At 36.1% G+C, this 27500-nt stretch overlaps 1 protein-coding gene across 50 annotated transcripts in view; it reads left to right on the top strand.

Moving 5' to 3' along the window:
- LOC106869507 (uncharacterized) overlaps positions 1-27500 on the top strand; it is a 91473-nt gene that overhangs the window by 11302 nt on the left and 52671 nt on the right. For 10 of the 50 annotated variants that reach the window (XM_052969691.2, XM_052969684.2, XM_052969686.2 and 7 more), the window contains exon 2: positions 26450-26497. The exons of 32 other annotated variants lie outside the window; for them this stretch is intronic. The gene's annotated coding sequence lies outside the window, so the exon portion shown is untranslated. Of the gene's footprint in view, positions 1-26449; positions 26714-27500 lie in introns of all 50 variants that reach the window. 8 more of the 50 variants (XM_089355323.1, XM_089355321.1, XM_089355317.1 and 5 more) reach the window with 1 other exon arrangement.

Below are 27500 nucleotides of genomic sequence, written 5' to 3'. Positions count from 1 at the left end.
AAATCTGAAAGATATTGTGTTATGTCAGTTAGGAGAGCAACGTCATTTAACTAGTCATCATCATTTAAATAAGGAACATTTTGTTGCTTATTTATCATGAATGATCCAATTTTCTTTCTTAGACTCCAAAATCTTTTCAAAGTAGCAGCTCTACTGAGCCAACGCACTGCAGAGAATTACACAATATCAGGATAATCCGAGTAAAGTTCTTCTAAGAAGGCCTTAAATTGCCGATGATTTAGTCCTCAAGAACGAATGTAATTTACACATTGAACAACATTTTTCATAACATCAGTAAAGCCGAGTATTTTTCTGCACAAGCTTTTTCTGGTGTATAATGCTGTGATTCACCACAACCTCTTGCGAACAGATGGTATTCAAATATTTCTTGGTTATACCTGCCAATAATTCTACCTGTCATTGAGGGTACCCCATCAGTTGTCAGGCCACATAGTTTAGGAGAGTCAACAGGCAGCCTGTTGTATACCCCTGTATTAAAGAATATATTTGTAGACCTATAAATATATTTATAGGCAACACTTTATGTATGGACAGAGGTACACACCTTGTCAGTATACACATTGTCTTCATGCACAGTAAAACGAAATCAGCCAAACTAGTTTCACTCCTGGTATAGGATTTCATCAAACAAGAGGTTTATATCTACCCGTACATATTGTTTTGGCTAAATCACGTCTGTGATTTATGAATCGAGCTAGCTTTCACGAATATGTTTTAAATGCATATTGGGCCATCTAATTTTATTAATGGGTTTTTATCTCTGTAGACATATACAGAAAGCATTCGCAAGCTGAAAAATATATAATATAGTACAGTATACATGAAATGGATAATAGGCCGCTAGCAAGTTAAGATGGCATCGCAGTTGTTGGCTATAAAAAGAAACAAAAAGCAAGCAAGAATCAAACAAAACGCAACATTGTCATCATTAATTTACACCGTTAATAAGACCAACCAATAAGTGGCCATGGTCGGGCCTCAACTAGGTAACTCGACCTGCTAGGAATAAAGCCAAATCACCTTCAACTCATTTGTTTATTTTTTCTGAGGCGGTGGGATGTGATTTAAGGATGAATTGGTTGTTACTGTTAGCAAATCGAGTGATATGTTTGTGCTATAATGTCACTACTGTTTGTACTACTGCTACTGTTGAATGTAAGCGAGATTTAGTAGAGTAACAGATGGGAGAAAGACAAAAGGCTTAATTAACTGGAGAAAGGCAAGCATGCGAAATCTCTTTTGGTCTTTCGTTTTCATTCAAGCAGACAAGAATGACTGACCTGCCAATATTATTCAAACTATGATTCAATAACTGCGAATATTATTTACATGAAATTATTGGCATCGAACTAACAACATTGCAACACACGCACGCACGCACGCACACACACACACACACACACACACACACACACACACACACACACACACACACACACACACACACACCCACACAACATTAATGATTCGCTTAGGCATAACGATACTAATAACATGGCGTTGGCTGGGTATAATTGAGCGTAATATGAAATTGAACAAATGACAAAGGGACAGGAAATTTCGCTTGAACTTCATTAACGTACAGCTGTTTCTGCTCTAAGGCGCAGTACACTCAAAGCTGAGTGCTTGGTCCATCACCTTATAGCTTCCTCGGAATGTATAACACAGTATAGCAGAAACAGCCATTAGCTAATGAGGTTGGTTGCATAATTTCCAGTCCTTTTGTCATTTATAGTATATATATATATATATATATATATATATATATATATATATATATATATATATGATTGACCGTTGACTGAACACTATTCAATTTTTTTTCTCCGTGTTTTTCTCCTTGTCTCCGTATTCTTTCTGTTGAAGAGCGTAGCTCGAAACGTCAAAGACTTTCCGTATTCCCGAGCGTCATACTAATATATACTTTTGTTATTTACACCACCTGTCCTCGTCTGTTGTTATTTTTTGTATATTCTCCCATATATATATATATATATATATATATATATATATATATATTTAATTATATATAAAGGGCATTAACTGTGTATTAATGCCTCACGCGTGAGGCATTAATACACAGTTAATGCCCTTTATATATAATTATATATATATATATATATTTAATTATATATAAAGGGCATTAACTGTGTATTAATGCCTCACGCGTGAGGCATTAATACACAGTTAATGCCCTTTATATATAATTAAATATCTCTATGAAGAAACGATGAATTTTTTTCATTACGAAATTTTTCGTTATTTTCTCATTATGAGGTTTTTTTCACGCTGACTACTTGATAAATTCTTATAAAGAATTTATCCTATATTATATTATATATATGTATATATATATATATATGTATATATAGTGTGAGTGTGTGTATATTTTCGAGCGAGATCGTTGCCAGTGCCTCTGGACTGGCTCTTGTGCAGGTGGCACATAAAATACACCAATTTGACGCGTGGCCATTGCCAGTACCACCTGACTGGCCTTCGTAGGATTTTCGAGCGAGATCGTTGCCAGTGCTCCTGGACTGGCTCTTGTGCGGGTGACACGTAAAAGCACCCACTACACTCTCTGAGTGATTGGCGTCAGAAACTCTGCCAAATCAAATTGGAGCCTGGTGTTGCCATCCGGTTTCACTAGTCCTCAGTCAAATCGTCCAACCCATGCTAGCATGGAAAGCGGACGTTAAACGATGATGATGATGATATATATATATATATAGTGTATATATATATATATATATATATATATATATATATATATAAAATGTATTCTTCGTGTGTGAAGAATAAACAGATGTTTGTGAGTGGAAAGTGTAAACATATGTAAACACATCCTGTTATTCTCTTCGCGAAGCGAACAGATTGTATTTTCCTTTGCTTACATTCTATAGTGTAGGCGTTAAAAAGCTGTCGTTTAGCTATATTAAATTTTTCTTTATTTACCTATGCATAATATTCTATCTATCTATCTATCTCTGTCTGTCTGCCTGTCTGTCTTATAAATGCATGCATATAACACATGAATATATATTTTTACATTAATACGTGCTTATACGCTATATGCATTTGCAAAGAAAGATAAAAATAGACAGATAGCGATTTTAATTAAAGAAGTGTTTAGCGCAATTTGTGGTAGATATTTTAAAGCTATTCACTAAAGTACTGTGTGTTAGTTTATTATGAAACATCGGCTCTAGTATGGGATTTGGGGAGACAAGAAGGACATTTGGACAATGTCTTTGATTTTTGTACACTATATATGGACCTTTGTGATTTGACGGGCAACATTTTTTTATGTAGTGTTTTTGGTACCGAAACACTTTCAAACTTCGTATACTTGTATATTTTGTGGTATAGAACAGATAATAAATTTTGTATTCGAAGTTATTTCACGGTAAAAATTGTCTTATTTCGATAATTTCAACTAATCACTGACGTCTATTCAGTTGAAAACAGTAAGTGCTGTAACGGTGTATATGGTATTAATCCCCGTTAGTTCTGACATTTCCGATTAACTAGACTGTTCGTAAACAAAGGGGAAAAAGCCATCAAAATACTTGAATATTGCCTGCACTTGTTATTGAGCTACCAGAATTATTAATGCACCTCCACCAAGTGCTTCATTTCCTAGAAATAGCAGCCAAATCTTCTTCAAATCAAACTCCAGTTTAGGGTTAGGGTTCGGGTTTTAGGGTTAGGGTTAGGGTTATGAGTGAGGTTATGGGGAAAATATACACACACAGATACGCACAGCGTAATTTATTATATAAACAATATATGCGTATAAATCACGATTAAACCGGATGAAATATGTCACAGGGAATAACTTTTATGACCGGCAGGCACTGACTGTATTCAGCTGAATAGACGTCAGTGATTGGTTGAAATTACAGAAATACGACAACTTTAACATGAAATAACTTGCGATGTACAATTTTTTGTTAAGAAGGCTAAGAGAAAAAGTTGTTTTGCATGACACATTCTACCAGTGTCCCAAGTTTGAAAGTGTTTCGTTAAGAAAACAAGTGTTGCCCGTCAAATCACAAAGATCCCTATATATTAATTTAGATTTAAAATTAAGATGGGAATATTTAAATTAATAGAGTTAGTGAATGTGTTTCAATTAAACATATAGAGGACTTCATGTTTAATGAGTTAAGTTAAGCTTGTTTTAAAATAATGCATACGTTTCCTTAGCGAGTAAAGTATTCAGGCAAGTCAGAGGCATTCCTATGGTGGATATTCGTTGTTATTTGTTAACCAACATATACTTCACCTCATCTGAAGTGAATTTTCTTATAGGTTTATAGCAAAGAAAATTAGACAGATCCTTAGCTGTTGTAGATAATTAGTTGGTATTTCCGTTCCAAATTATAGCTTCCTTGAATATTTATAATTTGAAATTTTCTCAGGCGTTTTGAAGCTAGTAGGATTGGTAAGGATGCTAATAATATTACTTATGTGAAGCGTTTCGGTTCAAATTTGTAAATGATAGAGTTTGTAAGGTGTACAATAAGACTAGCGAGTTTAATTTTCAAGCAGCAACACCTTAGGCTGATAATTGTACGCTTTTGATGTTTGCTGCACAAATAGTAAGATTTGGAAAAGTAACTAATCGGAAAGAACTACTGTTTACTAATAAACTTATTGGGTATAAAATTAGGCAAAATTTTAATGTTAAATGATTTAGCAGGCAATTCAATTGTAGCTTCGGTTAACACAATGACCTTTTAAATATATTCAGTGTTGTAGCAAATGTGAAATTGAGATGCAAACTTGAAGCTTTGAGTGATATTGTTACTGTTTAAACTTAAGAACGTTGACTTATTGGTTAGAATGTTTCATTAGCTTGTTTATATAGATTGATGTTTCTGGTGAAGAAGTATACATAAATTATACAAACACACCAAACCTTCACAAACAGGCAAAGGCAAATCAGGAAGAGAGTGTTAGTGGTGATGCCACAAATTTGAACAGAATTTTGAAGATCTGCCAAACTGTCTTTAAAGCCCAAGTGCTTGACCTTCAGAATTTAATGTTAAGAATTAAAATTTAGGAAAACGTCAGTTATAATAGTAGTAGGAATGAACACTTGATCGTAATCCAAATGTTAGTAAAGTACTCAATGAAGAATGTGAAACAATCCAGTTACAGTTCGGTGATATGGTGGATCACCGACATTCGACAATGAAGATTTAGTTGTTTGATCGACAAAATTACCTGTTCCTGAATTAACGTATAAATGGGTGAGCAGTCCATAGACACACGTTTCCTTAAAGTAATTCTCAAGTAGAATGAGCTTGACACATACACACACACACACACACACACACACACACACACACACACACACACACACAGATCAGGCAGTTGAATACAAAACTGAATTGCACGTTGTGTCCCCGAACAAGGGTTTTTATTTCATGTTGCTTCAGTCTATTTAATTGAAAGTGATTACCAGCCGCAGTTTTAAATGTGTCCCAAAATTTAAAAACATGCTTGTACGTACGCACAAATATGCATATGTACATAAGCAAACAAACTCAAATGTAGACCTCTGTTTTCTAACTCGATTATATATATATATACTTATGCATGTATATATATATATATACATATATATATATATATATATATATATATATATATATATATATATATATATATGTATGTATGTATATGCATATATGGGTACAGGACATCACCTATGGTTCAAACAACATGAAATACGTAAACAACAAATACACAAACGAGAAAAAATGGAGAACAAGACAAGTAAACACAGAGAAAGGACCCTTCATTAGCTGTCGGCTGTCTATCTACTACTCATTTCGAGCATTCAACGACAATGTGAGTCTTCAAAGACAGTTGCTCCCATAAATTCTAAAATAAAATTTAGGATTTATGGAGGGTCAATGTTGGGAACAAAAACATGACAATGGAGACATACAAGGAATATAGGATCTATTTTAAAACGGGGGCGCCAGTTTTCATTTATGTTTTACGTAGTGTTTTTGGTACGGAAAGACTTTCAAACTTCGTATACTTATCTATTTTGTGTTATAGAACAGAAAAATATTTTTGTATTCGAATTTATTTCATGTAAAAAATTGTCTTATTTCGATATATATATATATATATATATATATATATATATATATATATATATATATATATATATATGGAACACTTAGTAACTGGGAAGGGGACTTTAATAAAGAAAAAAAATTATTCATAGAAAAAACAAGCAAACAAAAAACATCTATCCCCCGAAACACAGAAGAAGCGTCTGTTTATGATCAGTCGCTAGATAGATATCTTCTTTTGCAACTAAGTTCTTGTTGCTTTGGGAACAACCTTGTTTCTCTGAAAGTTGAACTGGAAGCTAAAAAAATAAAAGAAAAGAAAATAAAAAAGAAAACGAGACAGAAGAATGTCTGACATTATCTAGTTTCTGAACCCGTTTTTACTCCTACCCTGCTCAATGCACCACATAACATTACTGTTGCCATAACATTCCGTTTCGCCAAACGTAATCTAAAATAGTAAGTGGTAATATCGATGTTACCATTCTCAGTACAGCATCTGTTATCTTTTATTTGTTGTGGGTCATTGGACTGCGGCCACGCAGGGTCGCGACCTTAAAGGTTTTAGCCAAACAAATTGATCACGGTACTTATCTTTTATCTTAAGTCTGGTACTAATTTTATCGGTCTCTTTTTGCTGAACCGCTAGATTACTGGGACGTAAACAAACTAACTACGGTTGTCAAGCTGTGGTGGGGAGAAACAAATACACGCATACACATTTTGTTTGTGCGTGTGTGTGTGTGTGTGTGTGTGTGTGTGTGTGTGTGTGTGTGTGTGTGTGTGTGTGTGTGTGTGTATACATATACACAATGTACTTTTTTCCGTTTCTGACTACTAGATCAATTCACAAAGCTTTGGTCACCGCGGTGACCAAGGTTCTCTGCAGTAGGACTGAAACCGGAATCATGTGACTGGGAAGCAAACCTCTTACTACACAGTCACGTTTCCGTCCATGTATGTTAAGGAATTTTAATTAATTAGAATGATATCTGTTGTGGGAAGGAGAAAAAAAATCATAAGTTTAATGAGCATTCCTGGAGTTTTGATTACTTAAAAATTAATGAAAAAGAAAATGTTTTAATGTAGTGTGACAAGATTTTGATCATGGGAATACTGCATCTTGGCTGGATGGTTAAAAAACAAAAATTACAAATGAACTACGATGTGCTTGCGGGTTCACTTGGGGTGCAAAAAATAGCAACTAAAACTTTTAAATTACGCTTCTTCCTCTTAAAATCAGTAATGTCACATTTGATAATCTAGCACGTGACCTGATGTAGAAAAAAGAAAAGAAGATAGTCACGTTTGGAATGTTTCTAATCAGAGGTCTGTTAGTTCTGGAATGATTTGGGGCTAGACAACAAGAACGACAATAAGAGCAACAAGAAATTAGTTATCTCACCGATAATACATACCACCCCGTTCGTAAGGCATGACTCATAACTACCATACGTACATATAGAATAAATAAAATATCAACACCTTAATGATAATCATCCGCTATCCTCCTGCTTTCTTACCCCACTTGGAATATCACCCCCTACAACCACCAGCACCACAACTACCATTACCATCAGCGCCAGCATCGACACCAATACTGCCACTGCCATCATCATTTTTGATACCACTGGAATCAGAATCCCTGTTATCATCACCACCAACGCCAACATCGCTATCACCAGAACCGTAAATCTCCTAGCTTCCACCACCACTACCACCACTACCACCACCATTGTCAATATCGAGGTTATTCTGTATCAGTTGCAGCATGTATTTGTCTAATTGTATGTATGTATGTGTGGCTATTTGCTGGAATGTGTGCATATGTCGGTAGAAATGTGTGCGTACACAAACTCACACACATGCACACTCACACAATCACAAACACACACACACATATACAGCCGTTTGTCATTTCATCTATAACCCACCAACCTATGTGCAAAGATGTGTGCATATATATATATGTGTGTGTGTGTGTGTGTGTGTGTGTCTGTGTGTGTGTGTGTGTGTGAAAAAGTGTCTTGTTTTAGTTTCTTTGATTTTTCATTTACTTTCTTTTAATTTTCTCCTGAATTTACACTTATTTGGAATAAAGACTTTCTTTCTTTCTTTCTTTCTTTCTCTCTCACTCACTCACTCTCTCTCTCTAACCATCTCTCTCTCTCTAACCATCTCTCTCTCTCTAACCATCTCTCTCTCTCTCTCTCTATTGATATATATATATATATATATATATATATATATATATATACATATATAAACATATATATCGGACAACCATCCTTTTACTTCTCTCTTTATAATCTTTGTTAATGTTTCTTCGTCTTCATCTGTCTTCCTCTATTTTCCTGTCTGCCTGTCTCTCTATCTCGCTTTCTCTTTCTCTCTCTTTCGTTTTCTCTCTCGTTTCCTTTCTCTTTCTCTGTCTCTCTTTCTCTCTCATTCCCTTTTGTGGTCCAAGTTCGCCTTCCCCTTTGCACAGTACACTTTCATTTTCTTTTGTCTTCATGTTTCACCAATCAGCTATTTAAACTTGGCTACCAATTTAAGCATATATATGTTTTTTTCATTTTAAAACCACTCCATCTGACGGCTGCTTGAAGCAGTTAACAATTCTTATTCACCCTGTCTTTAATCTCAGGATATTCGAAGGAAATTACAAAAAATCTAATATAGACAACAGCTATTTATGATACGAAGCCTCTGTACATTCTAAAGGCGAGTCTAAAGGGATTTAACATTACTCATTGCCAATAATATGACACAAATAAATGTGAAGATCATGTTTTAGGTGATATTTTACTGATAATAAAAGAAATATAAATATTTATTATGTGACATAGTTCAAACTTTTATTTCCAAGAAATTCAGAAAACCTCTTTTGAGCAGGCAAAAGGCCAACTGTTGATTCTTTAAATAGGCGTGAGGCCAAGGCTTGAGTTGAATCGCTGCTCGCATTATTTTATCGAATAAATAGTATATACTAGTGTTTCTAGTCGTTTGCAAAGTTACTATTGAACCCGAGAGATATATGTGACCGAGTAAATGGCTTATAATGTCCTTATTTGGGTTAAACTATGATTAACTACATTCTCACAAATATTTAATCAATGTTCTCAATTTACAGAATTATGCTTGATAAGATGTTTCACAATACAATCTGTTACAGCAACACCATCAGTTTTAGCGACAATATACTTAGCGTTCTCTTATTAACCAAAGAGAATTCAAAACTATCACTTAAATATATCATTAATTAATATACTATGTTTAACTTAACCCCTAAATTTAACATTCCATTCTACACTAACATTCCATTCTACACTAACGTTCCATTCTACACTAAATGTGATAGATCCTTCCTTACTATATCTGGCTCTTGCCAAATTGAAATTCAAGTCATCTAACGAGTCAAAAACACAATAAGTGGATGTTATCTTTATATAATGATAGCCGGTATAGTGAAAGAGCATGACTCAGGGTTAGAGCGTCGGGTTCACAATCATGCGGAAGTGAGTTTGATTCTTGACCGAGCTGTGTTTATTTCACGTTGCTCCAGTTCACTCAGCTGTAGAAATGAATTGCAATATCACCGATGCCATGTTGTATCGGCCTTTGCTACATCGGTGGCAGGGAAAGGGTAAACTTGGGCGTATTATGTCATATTTCCATAATCAACTTTGCGCAGACTTGTGTCTCGGAGGGAAACTTTCTAGGTGCCATCCCATGGTCCTTCATGACCGATGGGTGTCTTTGCCGTAGCCGACATAAATGTTGGTCGGTTAGTTGTTTAAATTCTCCGGTCACACATTACATCGTATAAAGAGTAGAAGAGTACTACAGAGAGAGTTAGCATAAGAGGTGTTAACACAATAACGCATGAGGTTTGGTGGCAGACAATGATAACTTTCTGAAAAATAGACATTCCATGCAGGAGATTGCTATTATATTGATAAAGCTACATAGTTATTGCTAATATATAAAAGTGAAATCTGGAAATTAGCATTCCATTCGTCATTTTGTATAAGCATAAAAATATTTGATAAAAGTTAGATTATAGTTATTGTATCATGTCATTTCCTGATATTACCCACAGCAGAAAAAAGTATACTTCCAAACTTAACTATTATGTGTCGGAGAATACTCTCGTGTTAAAAGAATTCTAGAAAATCAACGCAGTAAATGTATGTGCAAAACCTTGTGGCAAGACATTCGATGAGCAGCATATGTGCAGTCTACACAGGGCGGCCATTTTATATACGTGTGTTTCCTCTTGTCGAAGATTTGTTACGTATAAGGACGAGAGCAGACAATTTGAGTTAAACTACTGCAGATGGTAGACAAAACCAACGCTACGTCAATGACAGAAACCTCAATGTTTAATATACTGATGTAACTATATAGTTTTGTTCATTTGCAAAATTTTAGGAATTCAACAACTGAACAATAAACATCAAGTCCGTCTAACGTTGTATGTACCAAATGTTACTATTCCGGAATTGAATTGAAGGAAACATGCAGGGCACGTTATTCCTTTATCTTCCAACCCCAAGGGAGGAGGGCCTAATAACCTTTAATCACCTCTTTCCAACTCAGCCTCATGGACATTTTCATACCTCTAATTCCTTGCGACCTATTTCCATCACACTATTTAATATGTGATGGGATAAACAAGATAAATACACGCTAATCGTTATAAGATTGTCCTTTTCCGAATAATAAAATATATATAGGACCAGCACTTACTTTCGTCTCGCATGGTACAAAACCAACAAAAGAAGAATCTCTGAATTGTATCTTAGCCTATTACAGCTTTACATACGGAATAAGATTCTGCAGTACAAGATAACTTACTAATTCCACAGCACTGATAGTGCTGCTTCCAACATTAAGCTCTGAGGCATTACTTTTGTGAGCTCAAAGATACAATAAGGTGGTACTTTTCTCAGCTAAGAAAGAAACCTCTATGTCACTATGAGATCTGCGAGAAATAGGAGACAAATCTCCCTAACATGATGTGACTTGAGACAAATCTCAAAGCACGTCTTACTACCTTAAGAAAATGAGGAACATTTTACAACGTAATCCTGGGTTACAATCTGGCTTAAAGCAACTGTAAATATATCAACAGATAACAAAGAAAAAAAAAAGATGATCACAGCTGGAATATTTTTTGACCATAGATCTGGAGCCAAACAACACCAGCAACCTGCATAAATTTTGATCGACATAACCTTTGAGAGCTAAATGTCTCGGTCATTGACACACACACACACACACACACACACACGCACACGCACACGCACACACACGCACACGCACACGCACACACACACACACACACACACACAAAACATCGATGACAGGAAATGAATAATCGATACCTCGGTTGTTTGTACATTGCATTATTGGTCCAGCCTTCTCTGCTCTTCCAAGCCACTGAGTAATAAGATATCAGTTGCTAACCCAAGTTAAATCCTGCGCCAAACCAACTTATAAAATTAATTGGAAAGCGTTTATAGAACTGAATTAAATTTATGCTAGGGACTCTGTCAACGTTTTCATAATCTGGAAGACTGAAAGTTAAAACCAACCCTGTAATGTATGGTAAATGTTTAAACAGAGAATGTCTTCTTCAAATGCACAAATATAACAGAAAAATATACCTAGACTCCTCTTCCGGTTACTTGACCCAAGGACGATCAGTTTGTATATATTTAGACGCACACACACATATAGGCGCAAGCTGTGGCTGTGTGGTAAGAAGGTTGCTTCCAAACCACATAGTTCCGGGTTCAGTCCCACTGCGGGACACTTTGGGTAAATGTCTTCTACTATAGCCTCGGGTCAACCAAAGCCTTGTGGGTGGGTTTGGTGGATTGAAACTGAAAGAATTCTGTTGTATATGTATTTATTTAAGTGTATGTCTTTGCCTGTATTTGTTCCCCTCCCCACCACTTGACAACCGGTGGCGGTGTGCTTACGTTCCCGTAACTTAGCAAAAATGGCCGATGGAATAAGTATTAGGCTTACAAAGAATAAGTCAATAGGTCGATTTCTTCGACTAAAAATCCCTTTATTGCGGTGCTCCAGCATGACTGCAGTCAAATGATTGAAACAAGTAAAAGGATAAAAGTGTATATATATATATATATATATATTACTACAGCACTCCGTCCTTAACGTGAAAGTTGCTGAGCACTCCACAGATACGTGTACCCATAACGTAGTTCTCGGGAAGATTCAGCGTGATACAGTGTGACAAGGCTGGTCCTTTGAAGCACAGGTACAGCAGAAACAGGAAGAAAGAGTGAGAGAAAGTTGCGGTGAAAGAGTGCAGCAGGTTTCTCCACCACCCCCTGCCGGAGCCTCGTGGAGCTTTAAGTGTTTTCGTTCAATAAACACTCACAACGCCCGGTCTGGGATCCTATGACCGCGAGTTCGCTACCTTAACCACTAGGCCATTGCGCCTTAACACGAATACACACACACATATATAGTTGAAATTTATAGAAAAACAAAAGACGAAGACAGGTGTATAAACAACAAACACGTGTATTAGTTTAACGCTCGGAAAGATGAGAGAGTCTTTAACGTTTCGAGCCTACGCTCTTCAACAGAAAGGAACATGAGGAAATAAGCAGAGAGAGAGAGAGAGAGAGAGAGAGAGAGAGAGAGAGAGAGAGAGAGAGAGAGAGAGAGAGAGAGAGAGAGAGAGAGAGAGAGACTTTTGGAGCTAGCGGTCAATCATTTATATAACAAATGCCTATAAATGCAGACAAACATCTATACACATACAAACATATGTATTTTATATCTATATAACAAACAGAAACTAATACACATACACACACACACCTTCATACATAAATATATAAGCAGATATATGTGTGTGTGTTTGTGTGTATGTGTATAATAAAATAAATTATACACCCGCCTATATATATATATATATATATATATATATATCGTGTGTATATTATAAATTACACACACACTCACACACACATATATATGTAGTTGTCAGCAGAGTGGAAGAGAGGGGAGTTGACGTGTGTAAGGTGATCTGACGTGATCTAGAAATCTTGGAAAGGAATCAACTATTTCTAGAGGAATCGTGAGCAAACTACATACATAAATAACGACAACTTCATCATCACCATTATGATTAGCAGCAATCAGTAATACCTACATAAAACATTAGTAACAAAAGTAATAGCAATGGCAGCAAACATAAACCAAGCACCCCTTATTCATACTTAGAAGGGCTTAAAAGGGGGTACACGCACCTGCAAACTATGTTTCAGAAATAGGTCTCTCTTTCTAATTACCGAAGTACCATGAAATAGATACGTGTATGCGTTTGAGATACGTTTTGTTCACCTGGCTGCTTATTCGGTTGAAATCAAATACCTTCAGGTGAGATAGTTAGAACTGGCGCAGTGAGTAGCTATGTGTCTGCAGGGTAAAGTACATTTATGCGTGTGAGTGTGTGTGTGTGTGTGTGTGTGTGTGTGTGTGTGTGTGTGTGTGTGTGATCTCACTAGCCCAAATCCGCACGCAGTGCTGTCGACGCACGCACGCACACGCTCACACATGTATACACACACACATTTGTTATATATTTGTACATACAACAGAGACACATATTTGTACATACACATATGTATATGTGTGTTTTTATATATGAATTTACGTATATGCGTATATACCCATGTATTATGCTTATACATATGCATTTGTTAAATATATGCCTGAATATATGAATATATATGTGCATATAGATACATGTATATGCACATATATACATGCATATAATTTGTGTATGTGTGCGAGCGTGTGTGTATGTTTATAGATATAAGTACAGAAATAGGCTTTGATAGAAATTTATATGCGTCCATATAAATACATATATACATGTATGCATTTCCACGAAAATGAGGTTCTTTTCTACTTCGTGTCTTACTACCTGTCACTGTATATACCTATACGCGTGTATTTTTATCTTGACCCTGAACATCTGCCCTCATCACACTTTCCTAGTATTTCACTCTCACCCTCACCCGTTGTTTAATTATCCCACCCCCAACTTGAAAAAAATCTCTTCTTTTTACCCCACTACCATTCCACTCACCTCTTAGTAGCCTACCAGCACATTTTGTAGTGTACATGCATACATGATATACAAATTGACATGTACATATATACGTACATAACGTTCTTGAAACTGCTAAGATCAAGCAGGCAATGAATGCTACAAGAGTCGAATTCCAAATATATACATGCTTTTACCTCAACAGATATGGTTATGTTCCTAGCATTTTGTCTCTTCTTTTGCCATATTTCCTCTCTCCTTCCCTCTTTGTCCATTCTTTCTCTCTTACCTCCTCTCACCATGCTGGTTATATGTGAGCTCACTGTTTGTTTGCTGTCATCTATCTAACGCTGCGCCCCATCCCATGTATTTCAATCTTCGCTTTCATCACAGAATCCTCTCTCTTTCAACCCCCACTTTCTCCTTTTCTTTTTTACTCCCTTTCTTTCTCTTTCATTTCTTCCCTCCTTTCTCTCTCTCTCTCTCTCTCTCTCTCTCTCTCTCTCTCTCTGTCTATCTTTCCTTACCAAGAAGAGTTTGTCTATGTAGATGTATGTATATATGTAGAAGTATGTGCACGTATACTTTTAACTCTTGATTTAAAAGTGTTTGCCACACCGTGAAGGTTCATGTACGATTATATGCTGCATCAGTTATTTGATTGGAATGATTGCAATGAACATTACTGAACATCTTAGTTCTCATGTAGTCTGGTGAGCATAATGTCTACTTGGTTGCGGACAATATGCATGTAACAAACTTAATATATAACGGACATATACACATCGGCCATAACACGCAACCTATCAGCAGAATCCAGACTACGAATTCAATGGCCAGGTTTATTAAATTGTTTTATGAACTGCAACAGCTTGAGGTTTAGTACAGAAGTAGCTTCAGAAGTGGATCAACACGATCGCTTGAGCATGATGATGATGATGATGATGATAATTTCTACTACAGGCTGAAGGCCTGAAAATTTATGGAGGAACTCTGAACTGGTACTTATCGACCCTGAAAAAGATGGAAAGTAAAGTCAACCTGGGCGGTATTTGAACTGAGAACGTAAATAGGGGCGAAATGTCGCTGTGTATTTTGTCTGGTGCGCTAATGATTCTGTCCGCTCGCTCCTTAAAAACGAACAGCCTTAATCGGTTTTCAGACATTATTGGGTTCTGATCAGAGGTATCTGAATGACTTAGCCAATAATAATAATAATAATAATAATAATAATAATAATAATGATGATAGAACAATACACTGTGAAAAACCAAATATGGCACCCTAGTCATAATACCAACTTGAACATCCAGTTTGATGTCGCTTTAGGGCTTTGGGTGAGACTTGGAGTCAACTTGTACAAATACAAAGCAAAAACCAAACATATAATAATAATAATAATAATAATAATAATGATAATAATAACAACAACGACAACAACACCAATAATAATAATAATAAATGCCCTGATGCAATATCAGGCAGTGGCTTTCACGGCTTCTGATCTTAACTGATTGGAAGTGTCAACATGTATATGTTTTGTCTCGGTGTCTTTGTGTAAAAGATGGGCGACAACAAATATTCTACTCAATACCACAGATTTGCTTGTCAGTTGTTTAACTTTCACCTGTCGTGCTTGTCCCTTAGTGTCTGACGATATGAGCATCTCTGATCATGAGCAGGAGTAAGTGGGGAAGTGTCATAGACATGTGCTAAGAGGAATTCTTTAGGGTTTGAATAATTCACCTTTGGAAACATCGGTGTTTCGTTCATCATCCTTAAACAAATCTTATTCAGTTACCTTTTGAGACTGGATGGGCTACTCAACCTGAAGAAAATTCTAAATGGGCCTCACCTGCAAAGTCATGCGCTGTTTAATCTTGATATGAGATCAACATGTCACGCTCATTGATTGTGATATACGTGCCTGGTATACCCTTATCAGGCGAGTAGTCATGATCGGTATAATGAGTTTCGTATATTTTGTACATCAGTGTTACTTTGATGGCATGCAATGCTTTCTCACTCAATAATAATAATATTAATGATAATAATGATGATGATGATGATGATGATGATGATGATGATTTCTTTTAATTTCTTCCTTTAGAACATTTATGCATTCATATATTTTCCTCGCTAAGCTATACTAATACTAAACATAGGAATCAGTTTGTCAAATTCTGACAAACTATAACAGAGGAAGCAAAACATTGATAATTCAACTCGGAATTCTGGTTCTGTGCTAAAAAAAAAAAAAGAGACAAAAGCAAGAAGAAAGCGGAGTGGGCGAGAGAGAGAGAGAGAGAGAGAGAGAGAGAGAGAGAGAGAGAGAGAGAGAGAGAGAGAGAGAGAGAGAGAGGGAGAGAGAGGGAGAGAGAGGAGAGAGAGAGAGAGGGAGAGAGAGAGAGAGAGAGGAGAGAGAGAGAGAGAGAGAGAGAGAGAGAGAGAGAGAGAGAGAGAGCAGAGAGCGAGAGGAATAAGAATATACGATGACAGCTGAAAATGTTGAAAGATTGCCTCTCATTCTAACTACTCATTATTTGGTCGCATCATTTCAATACATATACATAGCTTGCATACATTTATGCTCCTATGTATGTATGTATGTATGTATGTATGTATGTATGTATGTATGCATGCATGTATGTGAATATATATATATATATACATACATATATATATATATATATATATATATAATGTACCTTAGATAAATATATGCTTGTATACTTCATATATACATATATATATGTGTGTGTGTGTGTGTATGTATGTGTGTGTATGTATGTGTGTATGTGAGTGTGTGTGCGTGCGTGTGTAGGCATTGCCATATGTGCATTTTCTCTCCCCCTTTCGCATACGTAGGAATTAAATTTAAAGAAAATATTAGCATTATTCTTACCTCATACAATTTTAATATATTGCTCTCTCCCTCCCTCTCTCCCCCGTTCTCCCTCCTTCTATCTCTTCTCTCTCCAGCCATCCTCTTGGCCTGTCCTACGCCAACAAAATATGCGTCCTTGTGTGTCAGTATACAAGCACAAACATACTCAAATCTATACAAGTCTCTAACGAAAGCTTTTTTTTATTATTGTTAATAATGCTTCGCCAATTTTGAAAGCATTATTATTATTATTATAGCTATGCTGATTTTACGGGAGGTGGATTTGGCAGAAATGCAGCCCCCAGGGACAAGATGCATTGGAGTGCTTTGTTCTGTTTCGTTTTGATGCCAGTTCAAATCCTGTCAAGGTCGGCTTTGCCTCTCATTTTAGCGGGAAAATATAATCAATAAATCAGGACTTCGATGAGATTTAAATTCAGAAGTTAGAGAACCTTTGAGCATTCGTTCTTCACCTTAGTTCAGCCCGTCAACTCTTCTGGAACTGATAGAAACGAGAAACAAAGTGTATTGGATTATTTAGTTTGTGAATCTTAATCCCACCCCATTTGACTTCGCCTTTCAATCTTTTGGGGAGTGTAAAATAAAGATCAAAGTGGTACTGAGATAAGACCCCTAAATCTGTGGTATTGTGGTTAGTGCTGTGGGTTGGCAATATCATTAATGGAGTCGGGAGCATGTATTGCGGTATTTGTTTCAACTCTTTACCTTCTGGGCTCAAATTTTATTAGGGGCAACTTTGACTTTTATTCTTCCCGGGTCGATAAAGTAACCCACGAAGTATTGGGGTCTTTGGGGACGAGTGATCCCCTTCCCGTCTAAAATTCTAAACCGCATGACTTTTGGAAGCAATTATTTTTGATCGCCAGAGACGTACAGACAAAATGTCAGGGCGACATTCTGTGTCCTAGGGATCGGAAAAATAAAGTACCATTTGTTTGGTATCTTTGTTTCGTCTCAAGTTGCCTAAACTGAGCAGGCCTATGATGAAGGGCATTCCAGCCGTGATCATGCCACTTGTTTTGAAGTATGTTTAAGACCGATCATCCAATATGTCTTTTTTTTTTTTTCCAAAGAAATAATGTTTTGATTTGATGGAGATATGACTCTTTCGTTAGCAGATCGAGGGACCAGGTAAATGCTCCTTCATTTTTGAGAGAACTGGGGTTTGATACAAATAGGCCAGGGCTCTCCAACAAAATTTGAGATATGTTAATAAATAATATTATGTCAATGTCTCTTAACAGATATTCTCGCTTGCTTTTCTTTCTCACCCCCTCCTCTCTCGTTTTTCGCTCTCTCTCGTTTTTCGCTCTCTCTCGTTTCTTTCTCTCTATCTCTCTCAGACACTCATGTCATCTTTTCTCTTTTCTCTCTTCTCTCGCTTCTCCGCTTCACACACTCCGTAAAACTATCTTGCTGTATATACCTTTCACTCTGTTTCTTCCCCCCCACTCTCTACAAATATATAATATGTACGTGTATGCACATGTGTGTGTAAGTTTGTGTGTGTGTGTGTGTGTGTGTGTATATATATATATATATATATATATATATATATATATATACGTATATGTACATATATATATATATGTACATATATATATATACATGCATATGCATGTATACACGCACATACATTTCTCTCTCTCTCTCTCTCCCTCTCTCACTCTCAGCCAATCTGTTTCATTCTGCAACTTAATCCGCATTTACTCTCTTTCTCTCTCTCTCTCTCTCCTCTCCCTCTCTCATTTATACGACGCATTCTTACTCTTTCCCACCTTCTCACTGTCAATATCTGTCTGTTCGACTGACAGGCAGTCGGTTCTATCGCTCTTTTCATATAACTCTATTGACGTCATCGTTGACGTCACTTATTTCTTGAATAGCAAAGTAATGGCGATAAGAAATACATAGAAGAGCAAAGGAAAAGAATACGAGAACAAACAAATAAAAAACAACAACAACAACAAAAGAAAAAACAAAAAAGACAGAAGCAGAACTAAAGCAGAAAGTCTGAAAGGAAATTGTTGATTATACAAATCACCGTTAACTTTCCCTAACTAGCAGCTTACTGGGCGTTCGTTTATGTAGTTCATCTCGGCATTTTGGTTTACATATTTCAAAATCGGATTTTATAATCTTATTTAGCGTGGAACACTTTATTGCATCTTTCTTTCTTTCTTTCTTTCTTTCTTCACGCCCCCTCTTTCACCTGCAAAAACATATGGAATCCACAGCCTCGCAAAAGTGTGTGTGTGACTGTACAGTACGCGTAGCTGAGTGTATGCGTGTCTTGTTTGTATTACAATTTAAGTATGTGTGCGTATGCATATGTGTATCTAATCATGTGTATGTAAGCAGGTGTGTATGTATGTATGTATGTATGTATGTATGTATTATCGTGTCGGTAGTCATCTGTTGATTGTTGTTGGTGTCTAAACCAAATCTGATGTGTATACAACCCTAGAAGCAGTCACATATCTACTAAAGAGATGCTCTTAACTACAGATAATGTCCGCAACAGAGGCGGGAGAGTTCTGACGATGGCGGTGTTGTTGGCTGATGGCAGGCTTTGTGATTATTGCACAAAGTAGCAAACGCCTCACATATGAAATTTGATACAGGAAGAACTGATTTGTGAAACATAGATTGTCCTTTCCAAGCACTGCCCTACGTAATTAATAAATATATATATATATATATGTATATGTCTGTATGTATATATATATGTCTGTATATATATATATATATATATATATATATATATGCGAAAAATGCAAAATGAAGTTCTGAATATAAAATCTTGATAATAATTTAAGTACTAATATGGGAGTTTAAATTATATTTATTGGTTAGAAAATATAAATAAAATTTATTTATTATTTATTTTAATTAGAATTCAATACTTTTTTTAAAAATTTGTTGTGAAGTATTATGCTGCGAACAAAAACAAAAACAAAAATAAAAAAAATCAAACAAACGAATAAACAGCTATGCGCTAATGACGCATGTAGATTGTTATTGTTGGCACTCCGTCGCTTACGACGTCGAGGGTTCCAGTTGATCCGATCAACGGAACAGCCTGCTCGTAAAATTAACGTGCAAGTGGCTGAACACTCCACAGACACGTGTACCCTTAATGTAGTTCTCGGGTATATTCAGCGTGATACAGTGTGACAAGGCTGACCCTTTGAATTACAGGCAGAACAGAAACAGGAAGAGTGAGAGAAAGTTGTGGTGAAAGAGTACAGCAGGGTTCGCCACCAGCTTTAGGTGTTTTCGCTCAATAAACACTCACAACGCTCGGTCTGGGAATCGAAACCGCGATCCTATGACCGCGAGTCCGCTGCCCTAACCACTGGGTCATTGCGCCTCCACTTGCATGTAGATTAATGAAAGGATAAAGCACAGGATATCCGAGTGAGAGGTCAGTGGTATACTTTCCGTTAGGTGTACAGGGTTCAGATACTGCCAACGCATTTAGCTCTCACCTGCGGACGTCTCCGGGGTTTACAAAGGTACTACAGAGTAAAATATCTCTCCGCCCCCTTAAAGAGTGCCAATGCTATAGAATTTGGTGAATTGTACGGTGAAACCTAGCATCGATTTAAATCCTCATGGCTATCTGCAGCAGACTAGGGTCCTGTCCAGAAGAGTACTTGTCTCTCGTTCACAGAAATAAGCGGCATATGAAGTTCAGAAAAAAAAAAACAAAAAAACAAAAAAAAAACGATTGTATAATTGTGTATTGGAATTATCATTGGGATGTACACAGCAGTGTAATTTAATTGTTTCAAAATCGATAAAATCGGTTGAAGCATCCCATTCTTTATTTTTTTATATTCTATTTTTTTTTGTTCTTAATATAATGGTAGCATTGCCTTAAGCCCATAGCTGCAAATGTTTCCAAGTGGATCTTGTCGAAGAAAAATGAAAGTGAAGTTGGGACGTAATAGCTTCCTTTACGTTTAACAGGTGTCTCAGACACCTAAAATACTTTGGCTCCGGAATACCTTGACCACTGAGGAAGTTGCAGGTTAAAGGAGTATCCAAGAGTCATGACCTAGATGCAGTCTGGGTCTTGAGAGGGTCAGGAGTTAAGGGTTGAAACTCTTGTATAAAGGTGGGGAGGGGGGGCCTTTACTTTGAAGAACTTCTGCTGTTCAGTTCTTTCTGGAGTTTCTCACTACCAGACTGAAGACTGCCCATAGCTTCTACATGCTGTCATTGAATCGAGCTCAGAGCAGTTGCTTATGATAAATATGGTTAATGTTCAGTTTAAACGTTTATAGATCAGTCGTGGCGTATGAACACAATCCAGTAGAAAGAAAGAAAAAAAAACCAAATCCTCCTCTGCCTCAGATCATTAATGGTAGTTATCAACTTTTCGCTTATTTAAAGAATTTATTATGACAATGAAGGTGTAATTTAAGTTATAAAATTTCACTTATCTAATAAATATCTAAATGACTCGTACTAAGACGTCTGATTCTAATTCAAGCAGAGAATAAACAATAATATCTATGCTACGTATCCACAGTCAGTCATTGTAATTTTTTCCTTTTTCATTGTATTATCTTGAAGCCATAGAGTATTGGTTATGGTCTCGAATATAGCTTGCTTTGTCAATAACTTCCAGTTAATTTGATAGCTGCTTAATCTGCAGTATATTAACTATTAAATCTTAGCTAATTGCTTTATGCCGAGTTTAGTAATATTTCAGTCATCTAATTTCAACCGATAGACTTAAATATTGCTTAATCAGTATTTAGCCAGTGGATACCAGCTAATTGATTTCAGTGGAACTAAATCAATAGTGTGTTAGCTATCGGATCTGAAGCAAATTAGGGTATTAGATTCCAGACACTGCTTCACCGTCTGGACTGCAGTGAACAATTGATTGTCTTGCTGGAAACTTGTAAGTAACGGCGCTATAGTTAATCAAAGACGATATAAAATGCACAAGTAAATATATTTGTAAAATCTATAACGAATTTGTTGTAGGTAGTAAATCTTGAAGAAATGAATTTTAGTCAAAGTTTGAATATACAGCTTGCCTTGTTAATAACTTCTAGTGAGTTGATTATTATTTCATTGACTGTGTTTTTAGCTGTTAAATCCTAGCTAACTACACTTAACTAACTTGAGTGTGGCTCAAACAGAAGTGCTTTCGTTGGTGAATTATAACCAATTGACTCGAGTGCAATTTAATCAGAAATGTACCTCAGCTAAATAGTTTTAAGAGCTTATTTATTAATGTATGTTTGTCAACTAGTTGGGGTACATACAGTTTAAGTATTAATGTATCCCATTCAACTTGTTCGAGTGCAGCTTAATCAGTAATGTAAGTCTGCCAATTGGATTGAGTGTAACTAAAACATTAATGTTGTTTTAGTAACTAAAATATTAATGTTTTAGTTAAGTGGTTCAAAAGAAAAAGAAAAAGAAAATAAAGAAAAATGAGTGCACCTTAATCAGCGATGTCTCTAATTTAATTGATATGAGTAAAAATTTATCAGTAATGCATTGAAGCCAGTTGATTTGAGTGCAGCTTAATCAACATCAATGACATATCATCTCAGTCAACTGGGTGTGAGCTTAATCATGATTGTTTTTCAGCCAATTGGTTGGAGTGCAGTTTAATCAGTAATCAATTGTTTTGCTTTTAGTTTATTCGGTAGTGTTTAAAGCCATCAAGTGGCCATCAAGTGACAGCTAAATTGGCTTCTGTTGATTGAGTCTTTTCATGACAGGAAACACGCAACTCTCAATTACAGAGAAAAATGTGTCTTTGATTCGTTATCATTACAGACAATTCGCTTAAAAAAAAAAGTCAGAATTTATTCCTTGTTTATAGATTTTTGTTTTTGATATTGGGCGGCAGAAGCAAAAGCAGAAAGTCTAATTATTCTTCAAAGATTTGTTTCTAAACTAAAGTCGCTAACAGGTGTGTAATGCAACTGAGGAAAGTTTTCAAAGAAACATCAAGAATAGCGGAAGACAAATTAATGATTGTCTTTAATCTAAACAAGAGAAAGAGAGAGAGGGAAAAAATATAATAATATTGTTAAAACACATGTTATATTGTGACCAGACTGGTTAACAAACAAACAAACAGCAAAGGACGCTAAATACAAAGCGAAGTTAACTAAACTGAAATGGTGACTGCGTTTACAATTTGTTTTGTGTTCTCTATAAAACACAGAATTCATGTTCAATATACATTTTTCTTTCTCTCCGTGTCATTCAGTATCAAATACAACTTTGATCAGAATCATTTCAACCGTGACTATCTCCTTTTTTTGTTGTTGCTGCAATTACATTTTATCTAAGACTACTTTACACAATATGTCCTTTCTTTTTACACGTTTTAGTTGGGAGAAAGTAATTTGAGGGAAATTTAGTTACTATTTCTAGGAGTTCGAGGACCTATTATAAGTTACTCTATTTTATTGTAAGTTAATGTATAGCAGATCAAGAACTAAGCTCCCCATGAGAAAGACACAAATGGCACAACTCTCTCCTCACACATCCCACGTGTCTCCTCTTGTTCTGAGACAAAGTGGAAGAAGCAGAACAAGAGGAAACACGCAGGATAAAGAATCGCTGAAGAGACCACGAAATGTGTGATGAAAGAGCTTTGACAAAGAAACTAATATTATAATAATAAAGCTGAGATACAACATTCACCCTACAATAAAATATAGATACATCCATTCTTGGCTAATGAAATAGAGGTAACTGTAATAGAGGACGTGATTATGATACGTTAAGGGTAATTCTGATATTTATGGAGTTTGGAGGTGACTGTGATAGCAGTGGTAACTGTGCTAGTTGGGTGATATAATACGGAAGTAACTGAGATAAATAATCCAGGTGCGTTATATCGGTGATAATTGTGATAGGAGGGGTATGTGACACGGAGCTAACTGGTAGTTGGGATACGAGTTAGTGGTACCATATGAAATATGGAGGTAATTATGGTGGAGGAGGTACGTATTAGAGGTAGTAATTATAACGGAGGTGTGAGATAGTGGTGAATGTGTAGTAGAGGTATGTGGCATGAAGGTACCTGTAATTAGGGAGGCGTGGGGTATGAAAGTACCTGGGATAGTGGAGGCGTGTGATATGTAGGTACATGTGGTAAATGTAATAAAAATATGCGATATGGAGGTAATTGTAACGTGGAGGTATTTGATATAAAGATAACAGCAGTAGTCGAGGTAAGAGAATAATTTTAATACCTGAGTTATGAGATATGGAGGGATCAAATAGTGGCCGTAATTTTGATTGTAGTGATATGAAATAGTGGTAATTGTTTGTGGAGGTAACTTTTAATTGTAACAGCAGACACATTTATTATTTCTTTATTTAACAGCCGACACAGTTATGTCGAAATTCATAGACTAACATCTTTTATTCAATTTGTTATTCATAAATTGGGTGGAAAATGTTTCAAATCTATCTGGCACAACCACAGTTATATGAGAGTGCAGAGAGCATTAATATATTATAACCAACAATATAGAAAAGACTAATTCAAATAACCAGCCCTGAACCTCATAAAAATAGTGCAAATATCACGAGTAAATATTCCTTTCTACATAAGGCTCAAGGCCTGAAAATTTGAGGAGTTGGCTAGTCGGTTACATCGATCCTTAGTGTCGAATCGATAATAACTTTATCGATCCCGAAAGGATGCTAGGTAAAGTCGACCTCATCGGCATTTGAATCCGAAACGTAAAGAGCCGGAAAAAAGCATTTTGTCCGTCATGCTAACGATTCTGACAGCTCGCCGCCATATTACGAGTAAACGACAAGTTAAATTATCACAGTACAGGCATAGTTAACAAACTGGAAGATTGCCGAAATGCAAAGAAAAACCGTTCACAGTTCATAGCTTGTCACAGGAACCCGATCTAAGAAGAATGAAAAGGAAAGGCGACTGGTTTTGAACTCAAAACGAAAAGGAAAGCAATGAAATATTGCAAAGCAATTGACATGATTCTCTACTATCTCTGCCAACTCATCACACATTGCCAGTTCTGTAATGACTATAACAACCACAATCATTTGTGGGAAGATACAGAAACAGAAATAGTTCATCTGTGTATCTACACACATAGATTTGGTTATTTATACATTTGCAAGTAAACTCTTTTTTTGTCTCTCATTGTCTCCGTCTGTTTATCTTTCTGTCTATCAGTCTGTCTGTCTCTCTTTCTGTCTCCCCACCCCCCACGCACGTGCGCGCACATTAAAGTAGACAGACCGACACTTAATTAAGAACGTATGAAATATCTGTAGGAAATAGTGATATATATATAAGGAAAAAAGAAGCTTGAAACCAGGAAAACACACACACACACACACACACACACACACACACACACACACACACACACACACACACACACACACACACACACACACAGAGCTATAGATGTACATGCATATATATACACACACACTCACGCACACACATATATACATATCTATCTATCTATCTATCTATCTATAGATTGATAGATATAGATATACATACGTACATGCACACACACACACACACACATACACACACGCACATGCACACACACACTCACATACACTCATGTATGCATATCACTCCATCTATAGATGGATAGATAAACATATACATAGTTGCTCACATGCTCGCACATATATTTATAAGTACGCATACAGACAAAACTTTGAATGTTGCTAATCCGCAATATTTATTTATTATTTTTTTTTGTTTTTGAGCAGGAAAATATAATTATTGCAGACAGAATGATGAAGTCATGTTTACTCATACATAACAAAACAATAGAAAACAGAAATACAATGGCTAAACACACATACACACACACACACACACACACACACACACACACACACAGAGACACACACACATTCGGATACGCACGCGCACTCACATATATGCATACACTCATATATACTCCCACATATGCACATATCCATACTAAGATCCATGCAAACACCCACATAACCACATACTCGCACATAATACATTGTAGGTGTTATCATGAATAAAGTTCGATGTCTCTCTTTCTCTCTCTAGATACATACATACATACATACATACATACATACAAACATACATACAGGCATCTGTGTGTGTATATATATATATATATATATATATATATATATATACATATATGCTTCCTTGTATTTGTGAGCGTGTGTGTGTGTGTATGTATTGGTGAGTTAGTGAGCGTGTGTGTGTTTGCAATATGTTATTTATGAATTTTGTCTCCTTATATATCCGTGTATTATTCCATCTGTCTGATTCTCCAGCAGGCCAGCCAGCCAGTTAGACAATCAGGCATACAGACCATCCTTTACGTAACTAAACTTTATCTTGTTTTATCTCTCTTTTTTTTATTATCTCACTTCTCCTTCCTCAACCCTACCTACTAAACATACCCTTCCGCCACACCGACCAACACATCAGCCCACACCGCTTCACTTCCGCTATATTTCATCTTGACACAAGACAAAACTTGAAAAAAACGAAAAAAGAAAAAAGAAAAACAAAGAAACAAAAAAACAACAAAAAAGGTTCGTGAAAGAGAGTGGGCGAGGGAAAGGGAGAGGAAAAAAATGTGATTGAAAGAGGAAGGTGTGTGTGTGTGTGTGTGTGTGTGAGTGAGAGTGAGAGAGAGAGAGAGAGAGAGAGAGAGAGAGAGAGAGAGAGAGAGAGAGAGAGAGAGAGAGAGAGAGAGTGCTACTAACAAGATGGAAGCAAATATACATATCGAAGGATTTGGTTGATAGTATGAACAGTGAAAAGGAATAAACCAATGTGTAAAAAAATGCACCTCACCACAAAAAACAAAACAATCTGAATGATTAATAATCTTTTAATTGGTTAATGTTTTAAGAGTATTTGCCAATTTTGAAACACAGCAAAGCTCGAATCTTGTTTAGGAGAAAAATTACTTCTGTCCTCTGTTATATTTTCACCCATACTCTACTGTAAGAATAGTAACACGTTTTCCTGCATTTGACGTGTATGGTAGCTAGCTAGAGGCGATGGCCTCTTGGAGCTAATCCACGGCAGCATTCGTCCTATATTTGGGACTGCCATGTTGGCTTGACGATAATTATTAATATCCAGTACCGCTGCCGTAGTCTCCTTTAGAGAGACTTAGAAATATTAATATCTCTATAGACGTGCATGGTGTTTTATGTAAAACAAAGATTGTTTTGATAGGATTTGAAACTGTTGTGAACGGCAAGAACAGTGGTCCTTTTTTTTTCTTTGTGATGGCTTAGTAATCAATTCTGCCACCCAACGCCTATTGAAATATACTGATAAGAACGTTGTGTATTAAAGAAATAAATA

This window comes from Octopus bimaculoides, chromosome 7 (genome assembly GCF_046866305.1).
Source record: "Octopus bimaculoides isolate indiv1 chromosome 7, ASM4686630v1, whole genome shotgun sequence".
Taxonomy (NCBI): domain Eukaryota; kingdom Metazoa; phylum Mollusca; class Cephalopoda; order Octopoda; family Octopodidae; genus Octopus; species Octopus bimaculoides.
Note: the sequence above shows the minus strand (reverse complement) of the source record. Positions and strands in the feature narration are given on the sequence as shown.